Source organism: Bactrocera dorsalis, chromosome 2 (assembly GCF_023373825.1).
Source record: "Bactrocera dorsalis isolate Fly_Bdor chromosome 2, ASM2337382v1, whole genome shotgun sequence".
Taxonomy (NCBI): Eukaryota; Metazoa; Arthropoda; class Insecta; order Diptera; family Tephritidae; genus Bactrocera; species Bactrocera dorsalis.
In genome coordinates this window covers 40,106,394-40,124,247 of record NC_064304.1, presented here as the reverse complement: position 1 = coordinate 40,124,247, position 17,854 = coordinate 40,106,394, and the positions used below count along the sequence as shown (strand labels likewise).

At 35.3% G+C, this 17,854-nt stretch overlaps 2 protein-coding genes across 3 annotated transcripts in view; one reads left to right on the top strand and one right to left on the bottom strand.

The window, feature by feature from the left end:
* Positions 1-17,854, bottom strand: part of LOC105224594 (synapsin) — a 149,754-nt gene that overhangs the window by 60,108 nt on the left and 71,792 nt on the right. The window lies entirely within an intron of this gene.
* The window catches only part of LOC105224593 (tissue inhibitor of metalloproteinase), a 58,827-nt gene that overhangs the window by 23,980 nt on the left and 16,993 nt on the right, over positions 1-17,854 (top strand). Inside the window, exon 2 of one of the 2 annotated variants that reach the window (XM_011202731.4) lies at positions 600-642. The exons of the other annotated variant lie outside the window; for it this stretch is intronic. The gene's annotated coding sequence lies outside the window, so the exon portion shown is untranslated. The remainder of the gene's footprint in view (positions 1-599; positions 643-17,854) is intronic. 2 annotated transcript variants of the gene reach the window in all.

The following is a 17,854-nucleotide window of genomic DNA, read 5'->3' as shown; positions in this document are numbered from 1 at the left end:
GAGTGTTTTTTCATATAACTTTTTCGGTAGCTTTGACTTTCAGCCCTTTATTTAGCTCCTTTTCTCTCTGTACATCTCTCTCTCTCTGTCTCCAACTTAAGCTAAAAAAACCAAAGTTATCAACTTAGTGCTTTAAAAAATACATTTAGTGACTTTTGAAAATTTAAACGCAAAAACAAAATAGTTAAGTGTCTAGTGCTCGTTTCTGTGTTTTTTTGGACTCATAGACAATTAATAATATTAACCGTTTAATTGTTTTTATTAAACGATAATAAATGAATAAATAAGAAAGTCCATTTTTCTGGGATTGGTCAACAAAGCGTTAGTTCGAAATGTTAAAAGCGATGGCTTTAGTGTATTATATAAAGCGCTGGACAACCAAGTAATTTTAAAATGTTTGCTTAGATAATAAATAAATATCTGATAATGCAATATAATGAATAAATATAAACGAAGCTGCAATCGATTATGGTTTCAGCGTTCAAAATATATTTTTTTTATCTTAAATATATACTTTGAAATTTCAATTGCAACCAAAAAAAATAATTTTATAAAAACAAAAATAAATTAATGTCATTTTGTAACGAATTTCCTTGCAGTTATTTGACTGAACCAACTCTGCAGTTTTTAGTGGAACTCCAAGTAAGTATATTATATAATTTTTTTAATATATATTTTTTTATAAATATGCAAATAATAATTCAATCTAATATTTATTGATTTATTTTTCAAGAAATCCTTTAAATGTTCAGCAAATTTATTATTTATGTTTGTCTACAGCTGAAATACTTTCTATTAGATGCTATTAGATTTTTATAAACATATTTAATGATTTTGTTACAGTAGTGAGACAAAAACTATAAATGAACTCTACACACACCACACCGAACAAAGGCAGTTAAAATTAAGATTACATAAATCAGTTCATGCCATATAAAATCAAGAAATTTGTGTGTAATGAAAAAGCCAAAACCCAACGTCTTGTAAATGACTTAATCTGAGAGTGAAAACACAGATTTGTGACCGGATAACTCGTGCGCACTAAGTAGTGTCAAATGTCAGTAGTGACATAAGTAACAATTAGACACTCACACGCTTACCGGCTGCCAAAGTGCGAATACACGAGCGCACTCGAATGCACTTGCAGCCACACAACAACATTAAAACAAAAACAAAAAATTAATACATTTTTTCGAGTATTTTGTTGTTGTTTGTACTATATGCGCTTTAATCCAATATCGTGTTGTTTAAGAGCTCACAAGTCTTTCCAATGCCTCTTGTTGCACTTAAAAAAAAATGAACGAAAAACAAATCACAAAAAAAGATAAATATACCAAATTAAATCGCCCACAAATTAACAAATTTATATCTATTTTCATAAATCTTTGCATTGATCATTTCATTAGCACACAAAGCCGCGCTGTGGTCACCCGGTTATTCGTGCTACAACAGCTAATAATTTGCATCTTGTTGCATGAAGAAACGTGATTTCGTTCGGCGGTCGGCTGCTACTAAGTTTTTCAAAGCGATTTGAATCAATTTGAAATTTATCGCGTACCAACGACGATCCATAACAATTAATTGACACCTAACACGGCGTTTGATTGTCATTTGCATACAACTGTCAGTTGACTAAATGCAGACCATAGCCGTAGTCACGTTTAAATATTTAATAGCCTTTTATGGACACATATCAGTGCCTAATGGCTTGCATTATTTGTATAAAGTGTTTTTAAAATTTTGTGGCGTAATAATTTATATCTTTCAACTAACTAATTGGAGGCGGGCGCAAAATTTTTTTTTTTTATACAAGACAATGTGGCAACGTGAACTGAATTGAAAATTTTCATTTATTTTTATACCTTCAATAAAGTTTTTAAGTTTGGCACGAAGTTTGCAATAGCCAGAAGGAAACGTCGGAGACATCATTAAGTAACGGGGTTTTCAATACGAACGCTACAAAAGTAGATCAATAGGGACAGCAAACGACGCCATATTTTTCCCGCCGTTTTGACATTTCTCGAATGTACTTTCACAGGAATAAAGCGCTCTTATTGGAAAGCCCTTTAATTGACCAGCGTGATGAGCTGAGTCAATTTAGTCATGTCCGTCTGTATAGTCCGTCAGTTTTTGAAATTTGTCGGAACCCCCGTTTCGGACCATTGTATCATATAGCTCCCATAGAAACTGAACGAACAACACTCAGTCCTTGTAAGAAAAAACTTTTTCATTTCATAAGATATCTACCCGAATTTGAATTTGGATTATTCTTCAAACTTTCTTCAATCACCAAAGAAATTGTTCAGATCGGACCACTAAAGCATATAATTACCATATAAACTGATGAATCAAATTCTACTCAATGTATGAAGAGCTGTTATTTGACTATACTATATATTGCCGAAATTTGAAACGGCTCTATTCCGAACTAACGATATAATCTCTCAACATATTAGTCATATCGGACTATTTACTATAACGTATGTCTATCAAAAAAAAACTTTCTTGTACACAGGGGCTTTTTATTTGCGAAGGGTATTCTATCGTTGGTGAAACCGTAGTCAACTTTTTTTTCTTGCTTTTCATAAATTTGCTTTTATATGTTCGTTTGGCTTTTGGCGAGAATTTTTTTAAAGCCTTATACTTTTTCAATTCAAAAGCGATAGTCTTTGCATTTAAGTATTTTGTGTGTATTGGTTTTTTTAATCGCAGTGTTGTCTGCATATATGTACATATGTATGCATGTTTCATATGGCTTGGTTATTTAATAAAATTTAAATGCTTGAAATGCATAAAGTAAGGCTGTGTAAGCTTTTTCATTAATTTTAAACGAGTGTGCTGTTTTTCACAATCGCAACGTTTTAATTAATTTAATGTAAATTGATATAAAAGATTTTCAGAAAAAAATATATGCATAATAACCCGGTAATTTTGTAATTTAATACATATTTTCATTGATAATGCGTATTATTAATATATATGACTTGAATAATTTGGATTATGTTTTTTTTGATATCATATTTTTGAAATTTGTTACCATTAGTATTTGAATATTGCTGCTATAACACATAGTTGACTGCTGACACAATTAGCAAAATATGAGAAAAACAACCGTAGTTTCATTTTTTGCCGAATAATCTCATTTTTGACAATTATATGTGCTTGACACCTGAATTTCCAGTTTTTTCCAGTTTTTTAACAGAGTATTTATTGACAAATAAAAGTAATGGATATAAGTGTTAAAAGATCTTTAACCCACTTAAACTGAGGTACGTAGGTATTTAGACTGCCAGTGAGAATTCGTGTATTTTGTTTCTCCATATTTAATCAGATTATTAAAGTTACTAAGGTTTTTCTAGAGATAAAATTAGAAAGCACGTCTGGAACAGGTTTATCAAAAGAATGAAAATGTTTATCAGTAGCTTAAGTGAAATTAAACCTTTCTAATTTAAAAAAAGAAAAATATATTACTATGAGCAAAAAATAGTCAGACTTTGCTCATAATTTCCAAATTCTTGATTTATTCTCCAAAAGTTATGTCGTCCCCCTCGAAGTAATACTCCTTGGCCCCATTACATTTGCGCCAACGCTTCTTCCAGTCCTCGAAACAGTTGTTAAAGTCAGTTTCCAAAATAGCCTTCAATGCCTGTAGCGATTCATGTTTAATGTCTTCAATTGACTCAAAACGGTTTACTCGGAGCGGTTGTTTGAGTTTGCTAAATAGCCAGAAAACACATGGGGCTAAATCGGACAAGTACGGTGGCGAAAAACTCACGAAGAATCAATGAAGTATGCGACGGTGCATTACTGTGGTGCAGAAACCAAGAATTGTCGGCCCATAAATCCGGCCACGTTTTGTGCAAACAAGGCTTAACGGACAAATAGTATTCTTTCTTTACAGTTTGGCCGGTCGGAAGGTAATCGGAGTGCACCTCATCTCGATAATAGAAGAAGACTGTTAACATAACCTTGAGATTTTACCTGCTTTCACGTGCACTAATTACTTTATTTTATTGACGTGTTGATCATCAGTTGTTGTTTTTGGTCGTGCTGAACGTGCTTCATCGTCAACGCTTTCTCGACCCTCTTTAAATACTTTGTACAAAACACGAACACCTACTCGCTAAATTATCACTGAAGGCCTTTATCAACATTCTGAACGTTTCGGCACCAGAAATTTGATTCCGCACATAAAATTTAATGCAACTTCTTTGTTGTGTAATTTCACTAAAACGTCAAAATCACCGAATGCAATTTATGTACTTCTGAAAAACAAGCTGACTGACAGTCATATCAAAAAAAAAATATTTCAACGAATGGGTTTTCATACGAAATTTAAATTAAGAAATCTTACTACTTTTTTCCCACCGAATATGAACATCTCCGTGTCTATCGTTGATGTTGTAACGAAAATATCGGTCAGCCTGAGAGATAACTTAGCAAAATTAAGTGAAGTTATAATTTTGCATATACTTTACCTTAATAAATTTGTACCATACACCATTCTAGCCCCCATACACCAAATAATATATACTGATTTTCGTTATTCTATTTGATTGTAGGTATACATTAGATATTGTATGAATTCTGTTACTAAAATTGGAAAGAGATAACTTCTAAAGCATAAAGCATAGCATAATGCCAAAATGTACTCAAATCATTCGAGACCTTCTCCCAAAATCAATATATAAATAATAATGATTTTCTTGCTTTCGATCGACTTTATATACCATATTTGTATCAACATGAAAGAATTTGAGTTTAATGAATTTAAGTGAATAGTTATTTTGATCAGACTTACTGTAGCGGCAGAAATTACGGATATAAGTTTTGCTCCATCAGTCATATGCTTAATATACTGATTTTCAGAATCAATGATATGATTGTTTGAGTTATTTTTTCTTAATAAACGTAACGTAAAAGGAACGAAATAAAAGACTTCCAATCTGTTATTCGCAGAACAAGGTTTCGATCCTCGGACCTCTGGGTTATGGGCCCATCACGATTCCACTGCACTATTCTGCTGCTTAGCAAGTACTTAAAATGGTGCGTATATGTATGCATGGGTAATTTATTTCCAAAATCATCCCTGCAAATATATTCATTTTATTGCACTGGTTCTGCAAGTGATTGCTGACTTTGTCGTTGGTAACCCCGATTTTATTAACTTGATATAGATTTTTTTACAAAATTGAAAAAAAAATAAAAATTTTAAATATGTCTTCATATATGTATATATTTTGAAATTCTCTTAGAGGTATATTACGAAATGAAGCAAATCTGGAAGAAAGATTACTGTTGTCTTAATGCTTGAAGTTCTCGCATCAAATTCAGTTCAAATTTTGAGAAGGTATAATGGCTTTATTAAACAAAAAACTTAAATTTTTCAATTTACTTGTTCATCTTCAGTTTCATATCTACCTGAGTCCATCCTTGAGGATTCTGATTCTCTCTTATTTGAATATATGGCTTATGTTTTGAAACATGGAGGAAGCAGATTTTCTAAAATTTTATCGATAGATGTCGCCGTGTTTGAAGTACTTTTCAGTTTAAACTGTGTATATAATAAAAATTATTTTCTTGATAACAATGTGGCTTGGTGCCAAAAATTAATAAACTCATATCAATAATTCCCCTAAGTTGAATATAGATAGATAGAGAGTAAAATTGAGGCCTTACACTGAGATCTGTGGTCTATTGTGACCTCCCTTATAACACATTTGATTACAAAGGTCCAGCATCCTGAACAATTCTAGTATATTAAATATACTATAGTTTAATAATGAAAATGGATCAATTGATCAATCACCTAATAAAAAATGTTATTTCAATAATTTTTTTGTGTCCATTTGTTTATATAACACTTTACTTCATTTTGACATTATTTAGTTTCCAATCAAGTCAACTTCGATCGACTTAAAACTCACAGATTTAATATCAATTTACTGACTGCAAGCAGTCTATGCGATAAATATTCTACATATGTATGTATTTTCAAATCTCCCCCCTTACCCTCAACCACTTCCTCTAACTTTTTAGTATCATATTTGCTTCGTGCTTCGCAAGAAAAGTAGTTCAGCTGCGTCTAATGGCAAATGTTTCACATGCAATTAATGTTAATGCGCCGTGCGGCAAACAAACGATACCGCACACACGCACGCATACCAATTGAAAGTGACTACGCCGCCTCCGGCCTACTCCACTCCAGTCACTCCCAGCTGCAATCACACTTTATGCCTTGCCATATTCTGCGGTTTATTTGGCAGCAAACTTTTGTTGTTCTTCTTCTTCTGCTTCGACTCACTAATAATCACTTTTGACTCTTTGTCACTTTTCGGTACTCAAAATGCCGTTTGGCGGCGTGTAGCGTAGTTCTCCACTCTACATCTTTATTAGTGGAGAAAATGTCAACAGCATTTAATGTCTAAGCCTTGGCTTGTTTGTGCAATTTTGCGGTTATTTACAACAGTACTGTTTGTTGTTTTTATTGTTTATTGTTTGAAATGTTTTGTTTGGCATTTGTGATGGCAAAATGATTGCTGAGTGCACACACACATGCATATTTTCACTGCACTTAAGAGCACAGGCATGCATGTGTGCTTTTGTTTGTGTATGTGTGTGCGCATATACGTGTGTGTGTGAGCACTGGCATTTTCTTTCACAAGAAGCCGAAAGTAATTTCTCAATCTCACACTATTTTCTTGCACTTTCTCCTTTGTATACATACGAATATATGTATATGTACATACAATATATACACACTATACGTGTGATATATAAACTTGTGTATATAAAATTCGCAGTGGCAAAATGTTGGAATCTTCATAAGTAGGTGATCTTAATTTTCGCAAATATTTGCCAACTTATATCTACATATGCACATACAACTGTGTTTGTATGTGTTTTCATTTATGTATGTGCATACATCTGTGTATTTGTGCAATTTTAGTGTGAAATATTTGCACAAGTTTGCGATTTGCCATCTAAATTCATTTTATTTCCACACATTCTTTCATTTAAGCTCATAACAACATTTACGATGTGCACTCATACAAATCTACATTGATAAACATACATGAATATTTATATATAATTATAGTGTAATGAATAGTTTCTTGCTGGCGCTGGAAAAGTGCAATTCCTGGAAATCGCATTTTGGAGGTGACTGGTAGTACAAGTATTTACGTGTATTACATTAGGATGAGCCAAAAAAATAATTTTTTTCCTTAGATATCAACGTTCCATTATATGAAAAAAAATCTTAATGCGCAACATAAATACTTTTTTTATTACATGTCTTATTTTTACAATAAAAGGTAGCAACAAAAAAGAAACTATCGTTAAAAAAAATCTTATTTGTATTCAGCAAAAAACAAAACCACTTCTTGTAGTACGACAAAATGATAGCATATTTATAAATATAAACACAAAATTAAATAAGTAGGCAAAATTTTTAGATATTAAATTTAATAGTGTGTGGATCCTCCTTGGTTTTTTAAAACTTCAGTGAGACGATTGTGAATTGACTTAAATAATTTTTTCGGAATCGAATCCCATAAGTTTCTTTTTCATCTGTAAAAAGCACACGACGCCATCTTTTCTTCCATTTTATATGACTTTCAGCAAACTTTAATCGTGCTTCACGATGCTTCGCTGAAAGTGATGGTTTTCTAAGCAACTTTCGACGTTTTATGGTATCGGAATTTTTCAAAATTCTTTGTATACTGCGAACATTTGTTTTTACACCAGCTTTTAATGCGATTTGTCTGGCTGTGAGGTGACAATTCGATGCAACACGCAAAATTTATCTTTTTTGCCGAGGTGTTACCGCTTTTGGCCGCCCGCTACTACGCGCTTTTCCGTAATTTTCAGGATCTTTTAATAAATTCATAACCGCTTTACGACTTCTATTTAAAAATTTCGCAATTTCTGCTATTTTTTTATCCTCTGCTCGAAGATTAAGAGCAATTTTTACCTCTGTGTCATTGAGCAGTTTTCCTCTACTCATTTTTGTAGAAATTTTGCTTATTAATTGTTATTTTATACTCTCGCAACAAAGTTGCTAAAGAGAGTATTATAGTTTTGTTCACATAACGGTTGTTTGTAAGTCCTAAAACTAAAAGAGTCAGATATAGGGTTATACATATATACCAAAGTGATCAGGGTGACGAGTAGAGTTGAAATCCGGATGTCTGTCTGTCCGTCCGTCCGTCCGTCCGTGCAAGCTGTAACTTGAGTAAAAATTGAGATATCATGATGAAACTTGGTACACGTATTTCTTGGCTCCATAAGAAGGTTAAGTTCGAAGATGGGCAAAATCGGCCCACTGCCACGCCCACAAAATGGCGGAAACCGAAATCCTATAAAGTGTCATAACTAAGCCATAAATAAAGATATTAAAGTGAAATTTGGCACAAAGAATCGCATTAGGGAGGGGCATATTTGGAAGTAATTTTTTTGGAAAAGTGGGCGTGGCCCCGCCCCCTACTAAGTTTTATGTACATATCTCGGAAACAACTATAGCTATGTCAACCAAACTCTACATAATCGTTTCCTTCAGACATTTCCATATACAGTTCAAAAATTGAAGAAATCGGATAATAACCACGCCCACCTCCCATACAAAGGTTATGTTAAAAATCACTAAAAGTGCGTTAACCGACTAACAAAAAACGTCAGAAACACAAACTTTTACGGAAGAAATGGCAGAAGAAAGCTGCACTCACGCTTTTAATAAAAATTGAAAATGGGCGTGGCGTCGCCCACTTATGGACCAAAAACCATATCTCAGGAACTACTCGACCGATTTCAATGAAATTCGGTATATAATATTTTCTTAGCACCTTGATGATATGTACGAAATATGGGTGAAATCGGTTCACAACCACGCCTTCTTCCAATATAACGCTATTTTGAATTCCATCTGATGTCTTCTCTGTATAATATATACATTAGGAACCAATGATGATAGCGGAATAAAACTTTACACAAATACGGTATTTGAGCTGAGGTATCACGTTTAAAAAAATATGTAAATGACGGATAATGAAATCTCGATTATCACTTTATCATGCGAGAGTATAAAATGTTCGGTGACACCCGAACTTAGCCCTTCCTTACCTGTTCAAAATAAATATCGCGATTCTATTTAGAAAATTATACGATAATTTTTCAAAACACTAGCTGATGCTTTATTGGCGGTTAAACAGCAACTAAACGTAATTATGCCAATTTGTGCTATCATTTTGACGCGTCATAAACAGTTATTTTCTTTGGTAGTTGCTGCATTGTTTAAACTAATGTACCGTTATGTGCACAAAACCAAGCGGACTGTTGTGACTACAGTTATTACAGATACTACAGTGAAAAACAAACTCTTTGCACATGTTTTGAAGAGAAAATTTTGCAAAAGTTTAATTGTGCTATCTTTTTGTCCGCGGACTGTATATTAGAGCTTCGGTAGGCGTAACTTGCTGAGTTGGGGTTTACGGGTTTACAAGTTTTATAAACAAGCCATAAGAAAGGATACATGATATGTTTTCGATGAAGCAGTAAATGAAGAAAACTTTAACGAAGTTGAGTTAATCAGACATGTTTGAGAAACATCAATACACAATATTAAAAACTCGATTAATTTGAAACCAAACCATACTCCCGAAATGGTGATGTTTTGAAAAATGTCGTTCATATTTTAAATTAATTAAGTAATTTGACAGTATTTATTGAATTCAAATTCCATTCAGGATCTATGAATCTGGATTCAGGATCTATGATCTACGTTTGTACCAAAATATACACTTTTCTAGAACAAACATGAAATGTTCATTTTTTATCGACATCCGCGGCTACTGGCGCACTTCGTCTGGCCAAACGTACAAGAAAGTTATAAGTATTGACGTTTAGTTATTTTAACAAAAGAGCTACCAAGCAAGGTAACATCCGAATCTTTAGATTTTACAGTAATTCTTAAACCATTGAAGAGCAACATTCGAGTAATGTTTTACCACCTACGAGGCTCGAAATTCTTTTGAGTTGAATGGAAAAGGTAACAAAGGTAACTCATATCGATCTTGAAAAAAACCGAAATAAATAGCAAAGCTTCAAGTCAACCGTGGTGAAAGTATTATTTAGGTGGAAAGTGCAAAATTTACCAGGGATAATACATACTTATGTATATCGAATGACAAGAACTTTGTTGTGTTGCGTTTTTTAGTGATCTGTGTTCGAGTTCCATTTAATATACATATAATAAATAATTAGTTTCAGAGCTCTTCCGTGAAGATGTGTTCCCCTCTCTATATAACAATTTTGGATTTACCATGAACCCTAAGCCTAAGCCTAAGCCTTCATGTCAATACAGTGATTTTGAAAGTTAAAGATGCACTTAATTTTGTTCGAGGATGGTCTAAAGAATTGAGAGATCCGACTGTTATGATGTTATATTGGTATCGAACCTTAGTTATCAAATCGATTCTGACAAGATATTTTCCGTTATAAAAAAATTTTATATTTTCTATGTTAGAGCATTTCCAATAAAATTGTAGGATGTGTGTTTCTCGCGGTAAGTGAACGAACCATTCCGCCGTATATGCTATGTTTTTAACACACATTCCTGCATTTTTAACACACCCGACTCTCTTTTCAACATTAAAAAAATATGTATTATTCTCTCTTAACTAATAAAATCAAAACGCTGGATAACTTTTGCAAACAGTTGCTACTTTGGACCAAGTAATCAATTGAGAAGCAAAGTCCTCTCTCGACGAACAAAAACCAAACCCTATAAGACACTCATTATTCCCGTCCTGCTATAAGAAGCAGAGGAATGGACGATGGAACGTCTAATGAGTCGGCCTTAAGAGTTTTAGAGAGAAAGGTTCTGCGAAGTATTGATGGTCCTTTGCGCGTTGGCCACAGCGAATATCGCATTCGATGGAACGATGAGCTGTATGAGACATACGACGACATTGACATCCAGCTCTGGAAGTATTCGACGCAATATCCGACGAGGAAAGAAGAGGAAGGACCAGGCTTCGCTTGGAATCTCCAATATCCGCACTCCGGCTTTAGATGTTTTCCCTACTTAAAAAACAAAAATAAATGGAAAGGGACTGCTTTTGAATAATGGCGAATGGAACAAGTAACTAGCTAATTTATTGTTAATTTCTGATGTATGAAGGCAGCGCCAAAGTTTGGCGAGCAGATAAAACACAAATCAATATACATACAACATATATCGCTCATTTGCTGCAAGACCGGCATAAGTCAAAAAAATCGATTCGCCAGAAAACGCGTTTAAAGTTTTCAACTTACTACAACCTTACACCTCTTCTCAAGCGGAGCATATAAGAGGTATTCATATGAATTTTTCACTCAACATGAAGTATGATATAACGAACAATTCTGCAGCATTAACTCCAAAATCACGTTTTTTGAATTATGCCGGTCTTGCAGCAAATGAGCGATATGTGTTTGCTTCGAAACAATATCTTTGTTAGTTTTGAAATTTTAGTCACTGAAAGCTCACTCACCGCTGCTGTCTTTATAACTTGCTCTACATTTGCTTCATTATTTCAAAATCATATAGAGAGTGTTTTGAATATTTTCCATGTTTTTCTACTTTGTATACCAAGTAACGGTAAATGCATTTAACCAAATGTGTTGTACGAGCGATTGCGACTGTTTATTGGCAGTTTCACTGAATTGACTTTTCAAGTGTATTTTCCATGTAAAAATTACCACTTTTTAATTCATATTTCTCCAGGCAGCAGGAGGCAGAGGAGAATTCACTTTTTCACAGTAATTGAAAAATTCTAAATTTACAGAAATTGTGTACAGTCAATTGCAGCTGGCTTTTGTGAAAGTGTGCTACGAAGGCGCATACACGCGTCCATATGCAGGGGTCTATATATGTATGTATGTAAGTATATAAACATAGAAACATAAAGGCGAGTGCATCAATAAAGCAATCGAATGTGTACGAGTACATGCACATATCTATTTTGCTGTTGATTTATTCCGTTTCAATTAAACTAATTGACTTGCAACGATCGATTGGTGAACGCATATCTATTGGGCTCACTCGATATGCGTGTGATGTCTTGCACAGCCCCGTCTGCTTGTGTATGAAGCTGGTGCTGAGTTATGTTCGAACGATTAGTTGGGCGAGTCAAAACAAATGTGGGCCTTTTTGGCGTATATGCAACAACAAAAATCGAAAAAATTTATATTAATTTTAAAACAGTGCGCACTAGGTCGGTATGTCAATCGAACGCGCTGGCACGCTATGCCCTGCTATGTGCTCGTACATATGAATTTCTTCACTTCTTTTTTTAATTCTTTGCACTTGTTGTTGCAGCAAGAAACACTTAAACGGTAGTGCACCTTGCCGCTACTGCAACTGCACTTTAATTTTCAATTAAACATCACTTTTAGTTACTTATTCCGGCTGTCTTCTGTGCGCTTTGTGCGCTTAGTGCGGTTTTTGCTGTTGTTATTGTGTTCTCAGTTTGCCACCACTTTAAGACTTCGGAAGTGCCAAAGAAATCTTTGGAGTTCCGTAACTGCAATTTGCTGAGAGAACTTTCGATATTTCCAGGCATTTTTCTTTTGCCTTCATTGGACCAGCCATCTATCACTTTACTGTTGACCGCAACTATGTTGTAGTTTTTGTCTTTTGAGCTAAGCAATGTGGGCTTCGCACAGACACACATATACAGGGTGAGGCATGATTGACACTGTTGGCAAAGTGTATGAACGCATAGTAAGGAAACGCTGGAGTTAGTAATTCAGAAAGCCTGTGGATTATCCAGGAGACAATATGGCTTTGACAAGGAGCTCACCATTGACGCTCTGCACAATATCGACATTGCGAAATGCGCAATAAATGGCAAACGATGGCAAGGCGATGCTAAAATATCCACTCAGCAGAATGAGCCGACATAATCAAGGCGCTGTAAAAAATACATATCAATATCTTCTAAAAAATATTCTAAGCTACTATCTTTCGAATTGAGTACAGCAAAGCTTCGTTTTAGGCCACCGGCTATGGAACCAGATGTTTAATGGGGTACTAAGGAGACACCATTATGTCACTTATTGTGGTAACAGTGGCTAAACACCTTACATCCAAAGCAAATGCAATGATTGCATAAAAAGTCTCCGCCTATGGCTCTCTTGAATGAGTTTAGCACTGGCTTGGCACAAGACAAGATTCTTACTCATAACTAGATTGTAAGTGTATCAAAGTATATCTCTCATCATACGGAAGTTTGAGATTCATTCTCAGCCACTTTAAAGTATCTGCGAGTTATATTATATTATAATCAAGACTGAAATTTAAGGAACTCCTAGAATCACTTCTGATAAAGCGAATAAAAGCCTAAACGCCTTATCAAGAATGACGAATATAAGAACTGCGTGAGTTCCAACCGATGATTTTTACTCGCAAAGGTAATCACCGGATGCCGGATATCCATTTGTGAGTAGACAAACTACATGGGAACCCGAGTTTCCACCTGCCCCAAATACTAAGTGGACATGGGTGCCTTAGAATCTTTCTGTACAGATTCCACCATGACACTAATCGGAACTGTCCGACGTCTATTGAAATTTCGTAAATATCTGGTATGTACATGATCACTCGTGAATGCATGTTTTGCCGATTTTCGGAACATGTTTAGCTATCTGACTCCAAAACATTCAGCCCGCAGACCGGAACCTCCAATTCAATCCAATCATTGATTCACTTTCAGTGGGACCCTCAATACAAAATAACCGCTATTTTGGATTTCTGTTGGATTTCTGTTCTACCTCGAACTTAAGACATCAATCATAAAAAAAGCAGCCTCCGAAACGATTATTTAAAACCCGGTAAAGGAAGAAGCTTCGATATACTGGAGTCTACCATTATCGAATAACCACTATAGGACTTTCCAGTTGTACTCAACTATAAAATATGCGCCATTACATATAAGTGCCTCGCATAGATCCCTAAAGGACTTCCATTTGGACGAACATATAAAATATACATATGTACATATATATTATATACCTAAAACCACCCTGTAACCCTTAACACCCACACCTACCACACCACAGTAACCGCGCACAGCTAGAACTTGCATCCGGCTACCCGCAGCTTCCACTCGTACAAAAGCAACAAATAGAAGCAAACAAAGTGGTGGTGGCTTTAATTAAAAAAGTGTTCGTCCAACCACCGAACTAAGGTCGGCACCGAAATTCTACGCACTTGGTCAAACCAGCAACAGTAAAAGTGTGGAAAAAAACAATAATATTTGGTCGGGCAGCAAAAACACGCGCACTTAATCATCGCCAGCGGTGAAATGCCGGAAGTGCATGGTTGCTTGACGCGAAAACGCGCTGAAACGGATGGATGGGAGTTCGGTAACTGTTGATAGCGCTTGGTTGTTGTTGGCGTAATAGTTTAAGTGCGGGTTTGCGTGAGTTGTAGAGACATTCGTCTGCTGTCTTTGCCTATCTTTCACATTTCGTTCGTCGCCGCTTAATTGCAAACGAAGTTTAGACGGCTTTTGGTTGCATAACACACAAGAAAAGCGAAAATAAAAAAGTAAACGAACAATAAGGTAGCGCTATTGTTAAAAAGTTTTGCTGAAGTTTCCGCAAAACTGCGGGCTATGAGCTTCCATCGTTCGCATAGACCAGCCATTTTTAATGGGCTTTTGTAAAGTTGGTTGAAATAAGGGAAGAAATATATTTTCAGGTTATGAAAATGAATTAACAACTCTTGTATTGTGTACAATTGGCAGCAGTTTTCTTAACTTTTTTTAGTTATTGTGAAGGGATGACACTTTCCGTTTATAAATTTTTCTTTCAAAATCATCGTCATGTCGCGTCTAAAAAAATCCTTAAAATGTGCTTAACTTTTCCACCTAACTCTTTGACCGCTAAAGATGTACCTTGCCAAAGGCTCTCAGATATGTTTGTGAATTCCCAATACAAATTCTTCAAAATTTCAGCATCGGCTTGTCAAAAAGACTCAACTATAGACTTTGAATGAGATTCCTTCCAATGAAAGGACTTTTGAAGTTCAAGCGACAAATATCACCACTCATTGAGTTTGATGGGTACTCAACTGGTAAGCTACAAAGCTACAATGTCTGACGGCTGACTTAAATCTGGTACCACGGGATGCAGTTAGTCCTTGGAGTTCGCCCCAATCTACTCAATGGGTCTGGTCGTTTGGGGAGATTCGACGTGGCTGTGGTTTAATCCTAAAGGCTAGATAAATTAAAAATTCAGTAAAGTGTGGAACGCTCTGCGACCGGATGTCGAACCCAGAGCACATAGAGGTTTTAGGTCGGCCTCGAACCCGACCAAGATGGATGGGTCCACTTGACCCAATAATATTTGCAAAAAGAATGTGCTATTTGTGGCGCTGATCAACGCATTCTTTTGATCTAAGTATGTACTGTTAAGCATCTTGGGATAAAAAGACGGCCGACGGCTGATACTCACGTAAAACCACAACCACTGTTGTGTTTCTGGCATGAAAGATTGGAACTGATAGAAATGGCGGAGTTATATGAAGCCGCTGAAAGTATCTATAATGGTAATTATCCTTCATAAACCCCATACTTAGAGATTCTGTAATAAGTAATCAGGGTTTCAACTCTTCAAATAACCGTCGCACTCACAACTTAACTTCCACGTCACTATTGACAGTCATAACTTCGAAGTTGTAGATAATTTCGTCAGGAACCAGCATCAACACCAAAAACAACAGCCTCGAAATCCAACGCAGAATAACCCTTGCCAACAGGCGCTACTTCATACTACGTAGGCAATTGAGAAGTAAAGTCCTCTCTCGACGAACAAAAACCAACCTCTATAAGTCACTCATAATTTCCGTCCTGCTATATGGTGCAGAGGCTTGGACATCATGTGATGAGTTAGCGGTATGAGTTTTCGAGAGTAAGGTTCAGCGGGAGATTTATGGTTCTTTGTGCATTCATAACGGCGAATACAGCATTCAATGTAACGATGAGCTATACGAAATATAACTACGACGGAATTGACATAGACAGCGGTTACGCTGCCTGGGTCATGTCGGCCGTGTGGATGCAAACACTCAAGGTCAGAGATATTTGAAGAGGAAGAGGAAGGGGAGGAAGGAAAGTAAGAACGACTGGCGCGCTGTTATAATCGACAAGCATCTTGTAATTAATATCGATTATTTTACTATAGTGAATTTATTAGCTTCATGCGAATCTTAATTCTTACTAAACTCTCACGCTTTTTATCAGAAACTTTGTTCTTAAACAAATATTACAACCACCTCTCAAGTAACCGAAAGCCAGAAGTGTAATACAATGCAATATTACTGCACAATAAATAATTTTTCGTGGAAATTAATCTTAATTATTTATCGGCTCCACAAAATGACTTGCAAAGTACTTGAATCATAACAAATTTCAAGTTTGCCCAAATTAATTTGACTTACGCAATAATGTATATATGTATGTATATTTTTCCAGCAACGACCAGATACTTGCACATATTCATACAACAATAAAGCCGCCATAATTAATGAAACAATTTGATTAACGAAATTTTACGATTCATGCCACTTACGAGTCCTTTTCGAAGCTGTCAAAGTCATAATAAAGAAGACTTGACATGCTTCCATTTAAACGAATTCGAAAGCAATTTAAGAAGAGATTATGAGTTGCGACACGACGGTAAAAGAAAACAAAAGTGAATGAGTGCGTCAATAAATTACATAAAACAAAAAAAAAAAACATAAAAAAACAAAAACAACACAAGTACCGACAACATAATCAAAAACGAATTTTGAAGCCGCACACCCCACAGTTCGATGCAGAAATATGCCTAAACCATTTCGCTCTTAGCCGCCAAGGTGCTTAGCTAATTTTAGTAGCTCATTAAGTGCTGTGATGTGATGTTATTCACTCAACGTTGTTGGCTCATAAAATGTAGTGCTCAACGCGTTCGCCCGCAAATGCTCGGGGCCATAAACAAATTACAAAAAGCAGCGCGAGAAGTGCTCGCAGTTGGAAGGGAGCGGGAAGTAGGAAGGCGGCCTTTTACTCAACCAATTACTTGTAATATTCATGACCTTAAATAAAGGACTTATTTCAGTTTGCCTGTATTAGAAAATACACATTTTCCTGATGCTGAAGCGTAGGAGGGCACTGGTCGAAGTTAATTGCAGAATTTGTCGGTATCTTGAAATATAAACGTGATTTTTAAGGCTTCAAAATGCTAGTAAACAGTTATTTGATGGCGTGAAGAATGTCATTGATTGTTCACTGATATTTCTAAATTCAAAGTTTTCAATTTCTAAGTTGCGAAAATATGGTTTTGGTGAAGCAATGTTCGTCTTAAAAAGTGCAAAGAGCTTTACTGAAATCTACGATTTGAAGAATTTGGCGTAATTTCTCTTATATACAATGTTGAAGAAGTTGCATTACGCTTAAAAGTCAGAATCATACCCAAAAGGAAAATATTTTATAGACATTCCAGCTCCGAAAGCAATTATTATTCGACACTTCGAGAGTAAAGATTTTAAGACCTTGTTTTATGTGAATTGAGGATCAAGCCAGATAACAAAAAATAGCATGAGGTTGATGAAATTTATATGAACTTCAAAGAGGTTTGTCAGTATGGTGTAGACAAACCTCTTTGAAGTTCATATAGACTTCATCAACATCATGCTGAGTATTGAGAGACTCCCACAGCTTGATTTTGGTGTATTGAGGTCTTAGTCTAAGTCAAATATATCTGTCAGCAAAGAAATAATCAACGAACGATTTTCAGATTGAAAAATGACTGATTCGACTATTCGCTGTTT